This window comes from Brassica napus, chromosome A5 (genome assembly GCF_020379485.1).
Source record: "Brassica napus cultivar Da-Ae chromosome A5, Da-Ae, whole genome shotgun sequence".
In the NCBI taxonomy this organism is placed as follows: Eukaryota; Viridiplantae; Streptophyta; class Magnoliopsida; order Brassicales; family Brassicaceae; genus Brassica; species Brassica napus.
In genome coordinates this window covers 10,667,892-10,683,921 of record NC_063438.1, presented here as the reverse complement: position 1 = coordinate 10,683,921, position 16,030 = coordinate 10,667,892, and positions in this window count along the sequence as shown.

Sequence of the window (16,030 nt, the reverse complement as noted above, 5' to 3'; positions counted from 1 at the left end):
ACTCAAGGTTAGTCTCTTAATCGTTATTGTTTGTTACAACTATATATTTCAATAGATTAGGTTTTCTGATCAAAATAGTTCGATTTCTCTCTCTTATTGATAGATCTTTTGTCTGGGAGAGTAGTTCAGCCATCGCCTTCACCGATCATTGACATGCAATCAAATAAAGTAATTCATAAAGTTTTTTTTTTTTGTTAAACATTCAGCTAAATATTGACATATCTCTTTCTATCTGTAGAGCGGCCATCATCTTAGTGTACAATGAGATGCAGATTACAAATCAAATTTCCCTCTTGAGAGAGAACAAACCCGTAAAAGTAGTCAAATTCGATCAATTAGTAATCAAATTTCCCTCTTCCTCTACGTTCAGCGGTATGAACACTGGTCAGGACCAAGATGGCCACATCAAAATATGAATATAAGTTTTAGCTATTTTATTAAATATGATAGAATGATATGTTATTGACATCAGAATGATAAAACTTGTTTTCTTCTGGATAGTTTGACTCTTTATAGGTATTTTTTGAATAATTAATAAGATCTATATTCAAGCAATTGCCTTTATGTTATTTAGGTATTTTGTTTCATTGACCTGAAGCTAATCGTGACTTTACTTGTCAACAAATCAAACGTGATAAACAAATACTTATTTACTCAAACGCAAAGGTCAGTATTCCATATTATAATAATTGTATAATTCATATTTGAAACACTAATTTGTCTATTTCATTATACAGTGTAAATTGCGAGATCATTCTAACATATAATTGTAACTGTATTTGTTGGGACAGGTCTAAAGATGTGTTGATTTAAGTATACTAACCTTTCCAATTTATGAATGTGTTCAACATTTGAAAGATAAGTGTATCTATTTGGGATGCCATGCTTTTGCATATATGACTGAGGTAACTGAAACATAATTATACTTTTGTCTAATTTAAATTTACAGGTTATTTATATGGTCTATATAAAACAAAGAACGACTGATCAGAAACAAACAAATTCAGTAGCAAAAAAATTATTAATTTTACAACATTTTACATGAGTAGTATAATGTCTAAAAGATTTAACTTATGCATTGTTGTGTTTCCGTTTAAAAGAACCTCAATATATGATATAAATAGAATCTATGGGTGAAAATAACGTTTTTGGTCCATACCGCTTCTATGGGTGAAAGTAACATGTCATCGTTTTGGAAGTCAGATGACTTGATGACTGTCTGATTGATGAAAGTAATCTTGTGCATGTTTTTTGTTGGTCGGTAATGTTTTTCAGCATGACTCACTTGGAAGTCTTAACAGTTTTCCACTCACCTTACACTGCATTCTTCCCCCCAAAGACTTCATGTAATTTCTTCTAACAGGTAGCTTGGATCAAGCCCTGCAAGATAATATAGAAAATAACGTAGACTTTAATTCAATATCTCATTATAAAAAACATTTACCAAATCGAGAAAAATAAAACGATATATTCAAAATCACGTTTTAGTTTCTTTGATTTCTAATTGCGATACAATAACAACAAAATACTCTTTAAGGATGATGAATACTATATATACCTTTTTATCTACAATATGATTCCAAACTCTTACCAAACCCGACAATAAACCCGGAAATTGATGGTTTCCAGGTATATAGCACTTTCACTTGGATCAACCATGTCCATTTCCATGGCCTAAGCTCATCAAGGTACGAACACTTATTTTTAGAAGACATGTTAGTATTATTCGCAGAAAAAAAACTTGATTGCTTTGAGCTTTAGATATAGTATATATAAGATTCGCGAAGGCAGATATAATAGCATATTCCCATTTTAAACAGTTAGAGAATATATTTTGTGATAAATACATATCTCGAGTATCAAGTTATGGAAATATAGATCTTGTGAATCAGCATATTCGACAGTTAGTTAGAAACTCTGAGATCTTTTGTTTAAATTTAATGCAAAAATTGATTTGTGGAAGATTTGGTATATAACGATAGGCTCCTAGTTTTGTGTTTAGTATATCAATGTTCACGATATTTTATTTTACCGTTTATTATTTGTTTGTTAATGATTTGAAAAAAAAATACAATAGCTGAAACTGTATTCTGAATAGCTGTAAAAGAAATCGGTAAAATAATACTTTTAATTTCATGTCCTTTATTTTAATTTTAAAATCACGCCGGCTTTAATTCGTTACTTATCCGTAAAATTAGTTGTATGGTTGGATTTCATGTAATATGAGGGGAAACTAAATTAAAATAAATATATTTCGGATTTAGGACTTGTGAATTAGGGCTTGTTATGTTATGATCATATATGTTAGGAATTCATGAATACCAAAATATTTTCGTAAATCATGCATTATGTATGTATATATTACATGTCAAATTTGAAAACATTCTAATGTTGAATCCGATATGATATTAGACAAAGATGGTGTGAGTTTGAATACATAAATCCCATGAGAATATAGATTTCGACTCTCTAACTCAATACACTATTCCAATACATAAGACCCACATGATGACCTACTTTAGCAGAGAAAAGTAATCTTCTTTTTCTTTTAATATATAAGAGAAATAATTAATTAGTTATTGTTCGATAGTTGAAAGGGATAAGAGAAATAAGAAAATCAATGGTTTGTTTAAAGTAAATGATTTTTATGGACATAAAATCATAAATAGAATTTAAAAGGAAAAATTGGACGACTGGTTTTCAAGGAACGAGTATGAATTCCACACTCGTTAATTTTAAGCCCAAACCAAACCATTTTATCATAATTTTATAAACTAGATTTTGACCCGCGCTTTGGAAGCGCGGGATATATAACGATGAAAAATTTCATTAACAACATTATAAATGTTTTTTAGATTTGTAAAAAAATTCTATTTAAAATCAACCCTTTTAAACCGGATCTAGACCCAAATGTGAACCAGTAAATCCATATCTAACCAATTTTGGTTTTAATAAACATTCATTATTTTATAACCCTATAAAACTAAAAAAAATGCTGGCACCCGAAGCCAACCAGTTGAACCAATAGGTGACTGATGTGTAATCCAATTTGAATTTTCTTATGGTATTTGATTTAAACTGTTATTTTAAAATTTTAAAAATTAATTTCAATATTTGCATAGATATTTAAATACTTATTAATTTTAATCTTATTGTATTTTTATTATGTCGTAACTCCAACTTGTTAAAAAATTGTTTAAATGTTCTATTTATATTTTAGCAATATAAATAAAATTGATTTAATTTTTTTATTTATTTTTTAAACATGATTTTTGTAGTTTAATATTGATATGTGTATTTATATAAAATGAAATAAATTATTGACCAATGGCTCACCCGCGATCAGCACAATAACCCAATGACCAAAAATGGTGTTTGATGTATATGTCGGGTTTAAAAAAAGTTGATTTGAACATATTTTATTTTTTTATTTTCTTATAATATCATTTATTAAATTTTAACAAAAAGATATATGATTTATATATTAATTCTATGTATTGATCATATCCCAAAAGTTAATATGTTTGTTTGTTGCTTCTAATGAATATGGTATAATCGAGGATTAGGTATAAACAAATACTTATATTCTTAGGGTTAATTAATCTACACTTACTGTTAGACTTGAGCGATGAAGTTTTAGAGTGAGATGGAGTTTAAGATTTTAATGAATATATATATATATTTAAAATTCAAAGTAAAAAAATTAAAATAGTTTAAAATGACTTTTCGAAATTTCAGAACAAAATTTACCTAGTTATTTTAAATAGTATAAGGTTGTAGTCAATTTTAAACACAAGTTGGATCCAATTTTTTTATTCTATCTTAATAATATTGATTTTGACACCCATTTCCCATTATGGAATTAATTTTTGTTTGACAAAAAAATTAATTAAAATTAAAATGTGTACATACTTTATATATTTAATTTTTTCAGTGTCCGTATTACAAAGGTATATAAATATTGACTTATTTATTATCATATTTGTTATAATAATACCATGTATTTTCTGAAAGTGAGATTAATTGTTGAATTTGAAATAACTTATATATTATAAATTTTAAAATTAGTGTTTTTTCCGCCAACCCAAAAATATGAAGACTTATGTTTTTGATTTTTTTTTTAATTTAACGAAATCTTTTGTTTGTCTAAAAATATGTAACCGTTTTGTATTGTAATTCAGTTAATACTATACGGTCATTAAATTAAAGCTGGCTGATTGCAAATGTTTTGAAATATATTTTGTTTACTTATTGTTTGTTAAGATATTGTGTATATATATATTTTTTACTTATTGTTTGTTAAGATATTGTGTAAATAGTATTAATGCTAAAAGTATCGCCACACTAAAGAGATTCTAAATAATGTTGATTCGGCAATATGTTTGATCTGAGATTTAGTATTCTGTTTTAAATAGTTTTTATAAAATTGATTATATGGTGTTATTACTGCAAGAATATTTGTTAAATAGTTAAACCAGATTTCTCTTTAGTTTTAAATTGAAAAGATTTCGCCTATATTCTACCAAATACTTAAATAGATACCAAGAAGAATACTGGATATTTATACGACAAATTTTCTATATATCCTCTATCATATATGTTGTGGAGTTATTGAGAAGTGTTCTTGGATATCAATACAATATCATAGAAGTGTTATTGGTTAAAATGTTATTATATAGATATTCAGGATTGGCCCTGAGAATTTGCGAGTATGTAGATGTATCTATGTAAAAAAAAATTTATCCGGCTATCAAATTTTGATATTAGCTATAACCGGCTATCAAAACAATATAACAATATGAGGAGTAAGTCTTTTAGATGGTGATATATAAAAAAATATTGAATCATCTCAACCTTGCAAGAACAAATACAACATTAGCATTATAGATGATGGAAACGCACAAAAGCTTTTTTTAAGTGGCCAAAACGATTACGTTGGCTCTGCTGTGTCCCATTTTGTCTCCCACAATGTATAAGCGATGAATTAGCCACTTGCCAACACAACACAGAGAAGAAAACAAAAGGACCAAATCATAAAAAGAATATTGGGAAAAGTGAGTAATAATAAATGTAGACTGACGAAAGGAGAGATACCTTTTGTTGTTAAAAATCTTCAGTACCCGAAGTGTTAGAAAAGTCATCGAGTGTGGACATTGCATAATCACAGCTTTGTTGATAAAGATCATTGACACTGAAGCACTGAAATAGTGAAATATGGAACAGGTGCGAGTAAATTGCATTTCAACTAACAATACGTTTATCAACAAAAGAAACCAAGTCACTCGAATCAAGAACAAAACCATAAAATGAGATCTTAGCAAAATCAAGTGGTAGGGTTTCCCAAAAAAAAAACTCAATTCGGGCAAAGAAGTATATTCCTAGTCGTTGGCTTTCCTTCATCTCGATTGATTCACCTCCTCTCCTGGCCTGAGAATCAGCAGCGACCATGACACCTTAGAAGAAAAAAGCGAGTGTATATACTATTAAACTAATGAGAACTGATGTCACTTACTCAAAACATAAACTAAAATCTCAAATATGTAACTCTGAAATAGTATTATGCATCCTAATATGTGTTTTACTATATACAACCGAAGTATACATTGTTTGATATTTAAGTTTAACATCAAACAAATCCCGCGCTTTAAAAGCGCGGGTCAATATCTAGTATAAACTAATACAAATCCCGCGCTTTAAACTTCTGCAGCCAAAGTTGTGAATGTTACTTATTAATTAGTCTTTCAGTGACATCATCCCAATCTAGTTTATAATTCGGTAGAATACAATAATAATAAAAAGTAACTCTACATACGTAAACATTTATATATTGCATGCTGATAAACTTTGTATATAAATAAGATTCTACAATTTATACCTTGTTAATTTTATAGACGATAATACAGTCAGATATATATATATATATATAATATGTTTTCTTATTTTTAATTTTGTTCCTTGTCATACGCGGGTCAAGAAAACGAAAAAGAGTATCCTATATCTTATGGGTAGATATAGCTAGTATCTAACTATTGGAACATGTTTTTTTTTATTAACCAGTCTAGTATCTAACTATTGGAACATATGGGTTTTCATATTAACCAGAAGGTGTAGGGCCTTCAATCCAAATATTCCTTAGGTTAGGAGTACCTGAAGTTGCTAATGCAAGATATGGCATCAAGCCTCTTTCTCAACAGAAACCGAATTATAGACACAATATATCTATTATCTAATTTAAGCACTAAGTCATTAATTCAACTCACGTTGATACTATTGGAATACTTGTACGTTATTGGAATATTTGTACGTTTAAGGTTTGTGTCGAAGTACCACAACTTATATATATGAAAATACAAAATACTACAGATTGTACATCTAAAAAACTTAGGTATATATAAATTACTTTAAAATATTTAAATTATATCAGCATTTAAATTTCTTAATTTTAGACAAACCAAACTTTTCTTCTCAAGTACGTTAGTACGACACAATAACTTAACTTGCATCTTACGATTATACGTTCTCATATATAAAGAGGATTAGAATATGAGAAGGGAGAGGATTATATGACAATGTTTTAATCATTTCGGATTACTATACGTACGTGCATCATCATTAATGGACAATGGTTGATGTTATTAATACTGAAAATAATGAACCAAATCTAAGAATCTTCCTAGATGAAAATGCAGTCCACCAACTCCAAGTATCAACTTGAACCATATATACCCATACATAAATTTAGTAAATTATGGCAAGCATTGCACCATATTTCTGTGCTTCCTCTTTTTCTTTCTAATTGGAGATTAATGTTAAGCTAAATTAACATGCACCTTCTTTGTAAAAGACTTTGCAGCACACAAACATGAAAAACAGATATATGTATTTCTAATCATAAAATATCTGACTGGAGACAATATATAAGACTTCTAAAACTAAAGAATTACTGTAATTTTATTTTATATACTTCTGGAAGACTGTGTAGAGATGTGTAGTAACATGATAAGGATAACCACCGACTTTACAATCGATCTAGGTGATCATTTCTCAAGTTCTTGCGTCAATCCTACGCATTAATCAGGTAATATAATGTTGGAAGGTTGGTTGAACATAGTTGATAGGAAGTTTATCTATTCTTTTTTCCTTTTTGATTCTATAAACCGTCGCTTGGGTTTTCGAGTCCCTTCCCTCACCTTTTCTCTTCATGGACGGAGTTCTTCAGAATATCTCCGACGTGTTGGGTTCCTGAGATAATGCCAGATCGAACCAAATCGAGACCAACCCACGTCGGCATTTCACTAAAGTTTCGATTTTTATCTGAGGATCTCTACAGAGGCCTTCTCCGAAACAGCAGCACCTCTCGAGAGAAGAATCATCATCTCTTCTCTGAGGGGTTGTACTTTGGTGGGTTTGATACGTTAAGGAGGTTTTGTCTGAGGAGGATAAAGAGCTGGCGTTGTGGGTGAGATGGGTTTTGGCTCAGGGTGTGACTACTTTTGCTGGTTTGGCTTCTCACCCGTTGGATACGGTTAGGAGGAGGATCATGATGCAGTCTGGGATTGAGAATCCCATGTATAGGAGTGAAGGGTTGGCTTCTTTTTACCGTGGAGCGCTTTCGAATATGTTTAGGAGTATTGGTTCGGCTGCAATCTTGGTTTTGTATGATGAAGTGAAGAAGTTCTTGAATTGGAGAGGGGATCTAAGAGGTAAGCTCTTATGAATCCAAGTTAGAAGTCAGGAGAAAGAATGATTTTATTTGTTTTGATTCTTTTCTTTCTTGTGTGTATGAGGAGGAAACAAAAGGAACGAATGCATTTTGTAAATAAAAGAGCAGGAACAAACTGGAATTTCCTCCTGACTTTTAACCTCAACCTCAATATGTCTTTCACGACTGGTTTTCAAAATGTCGTTTAGTACAAAATTGGACGACTGGTTTTTAAAAATTTGTCAAACAAAAATATATCTTCTGTTTTAATAGTATTGATTATACATCAAATGGTTTGGTTTGGGCTTAAAATTAACGACTGGTTTGGGGTTGAACAAAATTGGATATCATAATTGGTTTGTATTTGAGCCAAATTAGATATCACTGAGGAATAAGAAACATTATGCGTCATTAATCAGACCATTTTTCAATTATACAGAATACAACAGAATTAATCTAATTTGCCATGGTCACCTACCATTTCACGCTTAATCGGTCAATTAGTCAGCTTTATGCCCTATTTTTTGAACATAGTGTTTGACGATAAAATAATAATTTCAAACATTAAAGGAATAAATAAAAAAAATAACCTCAATAAAATAAGACATTAAACCAGAACTGATAAAATATCCAAATTTGAAGAGCCATATCAAATGCAAAACAACCACCACGTCACTTAGACAACGCTGATGATTTCTTCGTTTTCTTCATGCAGGGACGAGAGAGGAGATAGGCAGATGTGACTGCCGCGGTTGCAGAGATTGTAAGCGGCTAGGAACTGCAGGGAAAGAGAGACGGTAACCAGTGGATCACTACAAGAAGACGGGAAATTAGGGTTTGTTCGACGCCGGCGTCTGAGATGAAGTGGATAACATATCGAATAAGAGCAGAAGAATCACATAAAATTTTGAAAATAAAACAAAGAAGAGAAGTACCAGATTGAGATTTGCTCTTATACAATGAAAGTTTGAATATTTTCTTATCTTACTTAACGTGTGATTACAAGTGTTTATATACACAGACTAGATACAATCAGCTAATATCTTCCTAGATTACAAGAGAGCATATCTGAACTAAGAGCCTATATGAACTATAAACTGAATAAGAATATTGAGTGGCATATTCTCTCATGTGCGGCTGTGGAGGGTTCTGATTATGAGGTTAGTCCCTCCGAGTAGATATACTCGGACCCGGAGACTGAAAATGATTACATGGTGTTCTGTGTCGGAGAAATTTGCCATGGCGTGAAAGATTGAGAGGCGAAAGATGCATTCGGGTGGATGACATGTTAGCTTTATTTTTATTTTCTCTACAATTTTAGAAAATGCTCTGATTAAAAACTTAAACAAATCAACTAATGGCCCACTTATGTAACCAATGGAACTGATATTGTGTAAATTTTGCGATTGTTTTAAACACTGTATTATGCTTGGACATTAAAAATTTTGGAAATTTTTTTAAGTATTTTTATAATTCCAAATTTGATACTTATATTTTACAGACAACTTGAAAGTGTCATAATAAAGTCTACAAATAAAAAAATTACATTTTTTTGGGAAAAAAACAATATCTCTGTTTCTAAAGCCACAACATCAACTGAAACAACATAAATCAACATGTTATCACAATCCTTTAAAGTTTATGATTTTTTTTCATATCTCATCCTCTTATTATTTGAAAAATATATTTACACCATATTTAGTCTATAAATATTTTTAATAAACAATTATAGACTTTCTTCTTAAATAAATTGTGTAATTTTTAAAGGTAGAAAAGTTGTTTCAACATGGTCTTTAACAAATACTAAAATTAATTAATTAGGTTATATAAATATATTTATTTATATATTTTTAAAACTTGAATTTTATTTTAAACAAAACAAAAATAAGATAATCAGTATTATCATCAACATGTATGTTACATATTTTATTTTATTTTTAAAAAATTTTAAATTTATATATGCTATATTTTTAATTAAAATGTAAATAAATTGACTTGAAATGAATCTTAAATGTATTTATCATATTTTGTAATTTACATACATTGAATCAATTGAAAAGATTACGAAAATTCATTTAATGTTTCCTATTAAAATACATAATAACATAATTTGTTATAAATCAATAAATGTTATTATACTAATATAAATATATATGATTTTTTGTTTTCAATTGAAAAGAAATAATATGATGAATAATGTTATTTAGTCGAAATTTATAGTATAGTAACTTTTAACGTTATATATATATATATATAAAATAGGAATTGCTTTATAATAAAATCATAATACCTAATAAATTTTGTGATTCCATCCTTATAAAAAACATAAAATCACGCCCAAAACAATCTAATTTAAAATAACCAAAGAAAAGACAAATATCTAAAAAACACAGACCCTCTAATGTAATTATATATCACTTTGTTATATAATACACATACAACTATAATTTACAAAATATACGTCAATACATTACACAATTACACGTAGAGCATATCCTACACGTAAAGCATATTTCGCGCGTTGCACGGACCGATCCTAGTATATTATATTTTTATTGTTTCTTCGTTCTATACTAATGTATATTTTTTTCTCTTGTAAGTACAACACATAAATGACAAACTGTTTGATAAAAACTAGATTTTGACCCGCGCGCTCGCGCAGATGTATTTTTCAAAAATATGTTGCTATTTGTTTTTATGTCAATATTAGGGCTAGATAAAAAAAATCCAAGTCTGAAGAACCGAACCGATCCCAATCCGAAAGAGTAGTACCAAAACCGAACAGAAATTTCTTAAATATCCAAATTATTCAAAATTTCGATGTTTAGAGATTCGAAACTGAATCTGATCTGAACCGAAGTATTTCAGATACTCAAATGTATCCGAAAAAGGTTTAAATACTTATACATGTAAACTATTTTTAGATTTAATGTATATAAAAACATCCAGAATACATATGATACTTTTAAGTTGGTTTAAATACTTGAAAATATCTACAATTAGTCAAAAATAAATATCTAAAATAGTTAAAGTATACTCAAAACTCCAAAAATATTTAAAATAATTATTTATTCTCAATCCAAATCTTTAAAACAAACCAATTTATATGTTAAGTTTAGGTATTCTAACATAAGTTAATCAAATTCATATGTGATATTTTATTTTGTTTATAGAATTTGAGAAATTTAAAGTATATAATGAAGTTAATTTTTTTAAAAATAATTTAAATAGGTTATCTGAATCCGAACCCGCAAAGATGAAAAGAATTCGAACCAAAATTTAGAAATATTTGAATGTGTCTGAAATCTTTGACCCCGGAAACAAATCCAAACCAAATCCGAATGGATACCCGAAAGCCCACCCCTAGTCACTATTATATATCATATATATATCATCGTATAATTAATCGTATTTTATATGTACCATCATATAAGTAATCATATAATTAATAGTATTTTATATGTATCATCATATAAATAATAATATATAATATTTTTAAAATTTAGTGTGAAATATAAAAACCATAATTTAAGTTGGTATATGAAATTGAGCTTTTAATTGTATTTTTATATATATATTGAAACTATTATTTTAATAATGGTTATTGGAAAATATTTTAGTAAAAATAAAATTTTGAATATATGTATTATTTAAATCAGTTTTTAATATAAATCAACTTTAAATTATTATTTTGATTTGAAATAAGTTGAAATTTTATTTTATGATTATTTTAGACAAAAAAATGCTTTTAGGTAATTAGATTAATCAATTTACGGATATTTTAAAGTTGGCTCAAATAGATAGTTTATCATAATATAATGGACTTCCAATTTTTATTATTAACATAAATCTATTACTTTTTTCTTAATATACTGCTATTCATATTTCCAAACAATATTATATTTTTTATATTACTATTCATGTTTACAAACAATTTTTTTTAAACTGCTATCCATGTTTCCAAACAAATTTCATTAATTCAAGTTTCCAAATAATCTCAATGTCTACTTAAGTTTTAAGGGTTAATTTGCCAAATAGCCAATTTTGGAGGCAAAATGAAGAATATAGCCATGATTTTGACATTATTAAGCCACTAACAATTTTTTCCAAGTTTCATTCGGTTTTATCCTTTTTCATAACAAGTTGCAGGTGAAAGAAGAAAGAAGTGATGACGTTGATGGTGAAAAATATGTGGACCTAAAAGATCAAGACTGTAGTTGGTAAGAAAATCAATGGTGCTCAACAATGGAGGATGGATGGTGGTGGTTACGCAGCAGCAATGGACGGAACATGTGGTGATGGTTACAACGACGGTGTGAAAACTATGGTGGTAGTGATTATGGAGAATGAAGCGGACTTGGATACATGAAAAAGGTGATCTTTCATAATAGAGATTACTATGGTTGTGGTGGTGTTTGTGGTGATCACCGATATAATTAATGTGGTTGAAGAAAGAGACATTATAAATAGAATGGAACATATCAAATAGTCTAGTACATATTGTTCAAATTTTGAAATGTATATGATTGTAAGGAAATAAGTAATGCTTACCCCCAACGTTAACCCAAATCTTCTATAAACTAAATCCAAAATACTAATCACTAAACCCTAAAAAAGAAAATATAAACCCTAACCTAAAAATCAAAATATGCACATAGTACATAATGTGAAGCAAAATCAAAATAGAATAGTAACAAACAAAATAGCATAGTACATGGAAAAATGTAATGCTTACCCAACGTCAACCCAAACCTCCTATAAACTAAACCTAAAACACTAATCATTAAACCAAAAATAAAATATAATCCCTAATCCAAATATCAATAGTATGGAAAAAACTGAATGGTATGGAACAAACTGAATGGTGTGGAATAACTAAATAAAATAGTATTACGGATTTCGTGGCGGTGATGAGAAAACAGTTGTTCTGGCTATAAAAGAATCGGTGTTCGTGGAAATAGAAGAGGCAATGGTTTTCCATAACAGAGGTGGTGTTGCCATGATGAAGATTATGATGGCGAAGAATGATAGTAATAGAGTAGGTGATAATAATTAGCGAAGAAGAAGGTTGTAGTTTTTTTTTTTTATAACACTGAAATATCATTGTTCTCCATACAATAGAGACATAGGTTCGAACGAACCCATTAAACCGGAAAGCTTAAGAAACAAGAAAAACAAGAGAGGAGAAAAAAACAAATACCAGTAGGCACCAAATGATATAAGGCATGTCCTAGGTGATTCCACCCAAAAAAACATTACTTGGCTTGCGCTTCTAGTGCCAGGAGATGGTGAAGCCACACAGGAGCATTGTATGCAATATAAGATTGATGTCGATGGTCTGGAGTCACACTTACTGCGATTGCTTCAGCAGCTTCATTTCTACTTGGCCGACGATGATCTAAACTCCACATCTCAATCTCCGAGAGATAGCTTTGAATAGTATGAATGATCCTTGAGAACTGGGGAAATAACGTTGCATTTGTTAGGATTTCCATAGGTAAGAAAGTTGTAGTTTACCGGAACGTAAGGAATATGACAAATCTGGTGCATAATGATCTAGTTAGGGGAGTACCGAAGCTCCGATTTGATGACAAGATGGTGTGTGGAGCCTGCAATCAGGGAAAGCAAGTAAAAGTCCAACACAAGAAGGTTCCAGATGTACAAGCTTCAGCACCACTTGATCTAATCCATATGGATCTCATGGGGCCAATGCAGAAAGAGAGCATTGGAGGCAAGAAGTATGTGTTTGTGCTAGTAGATGACTACACTCGATTCACTTGGGTTCGATTCATCAGAGAGAATTCGGAAACTGTGGAAAGCTTCAAGATTCTGGCCCTTCAACTCATAAATGAAAGAGGAGGAATCAAGAAGATACGCAGTGATCATGGTGGAGAATTCGAGAATGGAGTTATGATGGAATTCTGTGAACAAAAGGGCATTAGTCATCAATTTGCAGCACCAAGAACTCCGCAACATAATGGAGTAGTTGAACGGAAGAACATGACTCTACAGGAGATGGCTCGTGCAATGATTCATGGAAACAAGATACCTCAGAGATTCTGGGCAGAGGCATTGAGTACTGCATGCTACATCATTAACCGAGTTTATGTTCGAAAAGGGACCACAAAAACTCCTTATGAAATGTGGAATGGAAAAACACCTAACATTGGTTATTTTCATGTTTTTGGTTGCAGGTGTTACATCCTCAATGACAAGGACTACCTTGGAAAATTCGACTCCAGAAGTGATGAGGGAATCTTTCTGGGTTATTCAGGAACTAGCACAGCTTACCGAGTCTACAACAAGAGATCTGCAGTCATCGTGGAATCCGTGAATGTGGTGTTTGATGACATGACATCTGTAACTTGGGAGCAGTGGGAGTCAGACGAAGATACTGAAAAAGAGAAAAACCGGGTCAGTGACAAAGCACCTGAAGAGAGCGAGACAGAAGGGGCTGTGATTGAGCCAGAAGTTTCAGTTCATCAACAAGTCATTCAGCAAGTTCATCGGAATCATTCAGTGTCAGATGTCATTAGAGGAGTTGAGGAAGGTCGCAAAACTCGTGGAAAAGTGATCAACTTCAGAGACATGGTCCAGTTTGCATGTTTTGTCTCTGTTGTCGAACCTAAGACACATACTGAAGCACTTCGAAATGAGTATTGGATTGTTTCCATGGAGGAAGAGTTGGAACAATTCACACGCAATGATGTATGGGAATTGGTGGCTTGACCTGATGGAGTCAACATTGTTGGAACCAAGTGGATCTTCAAAAACAAAACAGATGAACATGGAGAAGTGGTTCGCAACAAGGCACGACTTGTAGCACAAGGTTACTCACAAATCGAAGGAGTTGATTTTGAAGAGACCTTTGCTCCAGTTGCAAGATTGGAATCCATACGGTTATTTCTGGGGATGGCATGTATTCTAAACTTCAAAGTTTATCAAATGGATGTGAAGAGTGCCTTCTTAAATGGAATACTGCAAGAAGAAGTGTATGTAGAACAACCAAAAGGATTTGAGGATCCAATCCATCACAATCATGTGTACCGACTGAAGAAAGCTTTGTATGGATTGAAGCAGGCACCTCGGGCTTGGTATGAGAGACTTACTGGATTTCTTGTGAACAGTGGTTACGTCAGAGGAAGTGTGGACAAGACCTTGTTCTTCATGGAAAAACAGATGGACATAATTGTTGTTCAAATCTATGTGGATGACATAATCTTTGGAGGCACATCTCAATCAATGGTAGACGAGTTTGTGAAGAACATGACACAAGAATTTGAGATGAGTATGTGTGCTGAGCTGAAGTACTTCTTAGGGCTACAGATTGATCAATCAGAAAAAAAAGGAGTATTTATATCTCAAACCGCATATGCACAAAGTCTGGTGAAATGATTCGGACTTATGGACAGCAAGATCTCCAAAACACCTATGAGTGCCACCTTGAAACTTGCACGCGATGAAGCAGGAGAGGATGTTGACACAGAGCTTTATCGAGGAATGATTGGGAGCTTACTATATCTCACTGCTAGTAGACCGGATCTATCGTTCAGTGTTGGGGTCTGTGCGAGATATCAAGCTAAACCAAAGGTGTCTCACCTAAATGCTGTGAAGAGAATCATCAAGTATGTCAAAGGAACAAAGAACCTTGGAGTGTACTACTCAAGAAACTCGAATGAGAACTTGGTGGGCTATTGTGATGCAGACTGGGCAGGATGTGCTGATGACAGGAAAAGCACAAGTGGAGGATGTTTCTTTCTTGGAAACAATCTCATTTCATGGCTGAGTAAGAAGCAGAACTCTATATCACTTTCTACAGCAGAAGCAGAGTATATCGCTATGGGAAGTTGTTGTTCACAACTGATCTGGATGAAACAAATGTCAGCTGATTACGGAATGCACTCTGGTCCTCTTCTTGTCTACTGTGACAATAAAAGTGCAATCGATATTTCAAAGAATCCAGTTCAGCATTCGCGAACAAAGCACATTGACATCATGCATCATTTCATCAGAGAATTAGTTGAAGACAATCAGGTAGTCATCGATCATGTAGTTACTGATTCTCAATTGGCTGATATATTTACTAAATCTCTTGAATACACTCGTTTTATTACTCTGAGAAATGCAATTAGAGTGTGTAAGCTTGACCATTGAGTCAAGTTGTGCAGATGTTAGTGCAGGTACTTGCTCAGGATGTACGTATAATTCAGATTATGTTTGGACCTGAGAAACGCTGTGGAAAAGAGCTGCTTGCTGTGCCGTCAATATGTGAGGTACATGTTTCACATCAATCTGTGACCCTTCCCTAATCTTAAAAAGAGCCAGTTA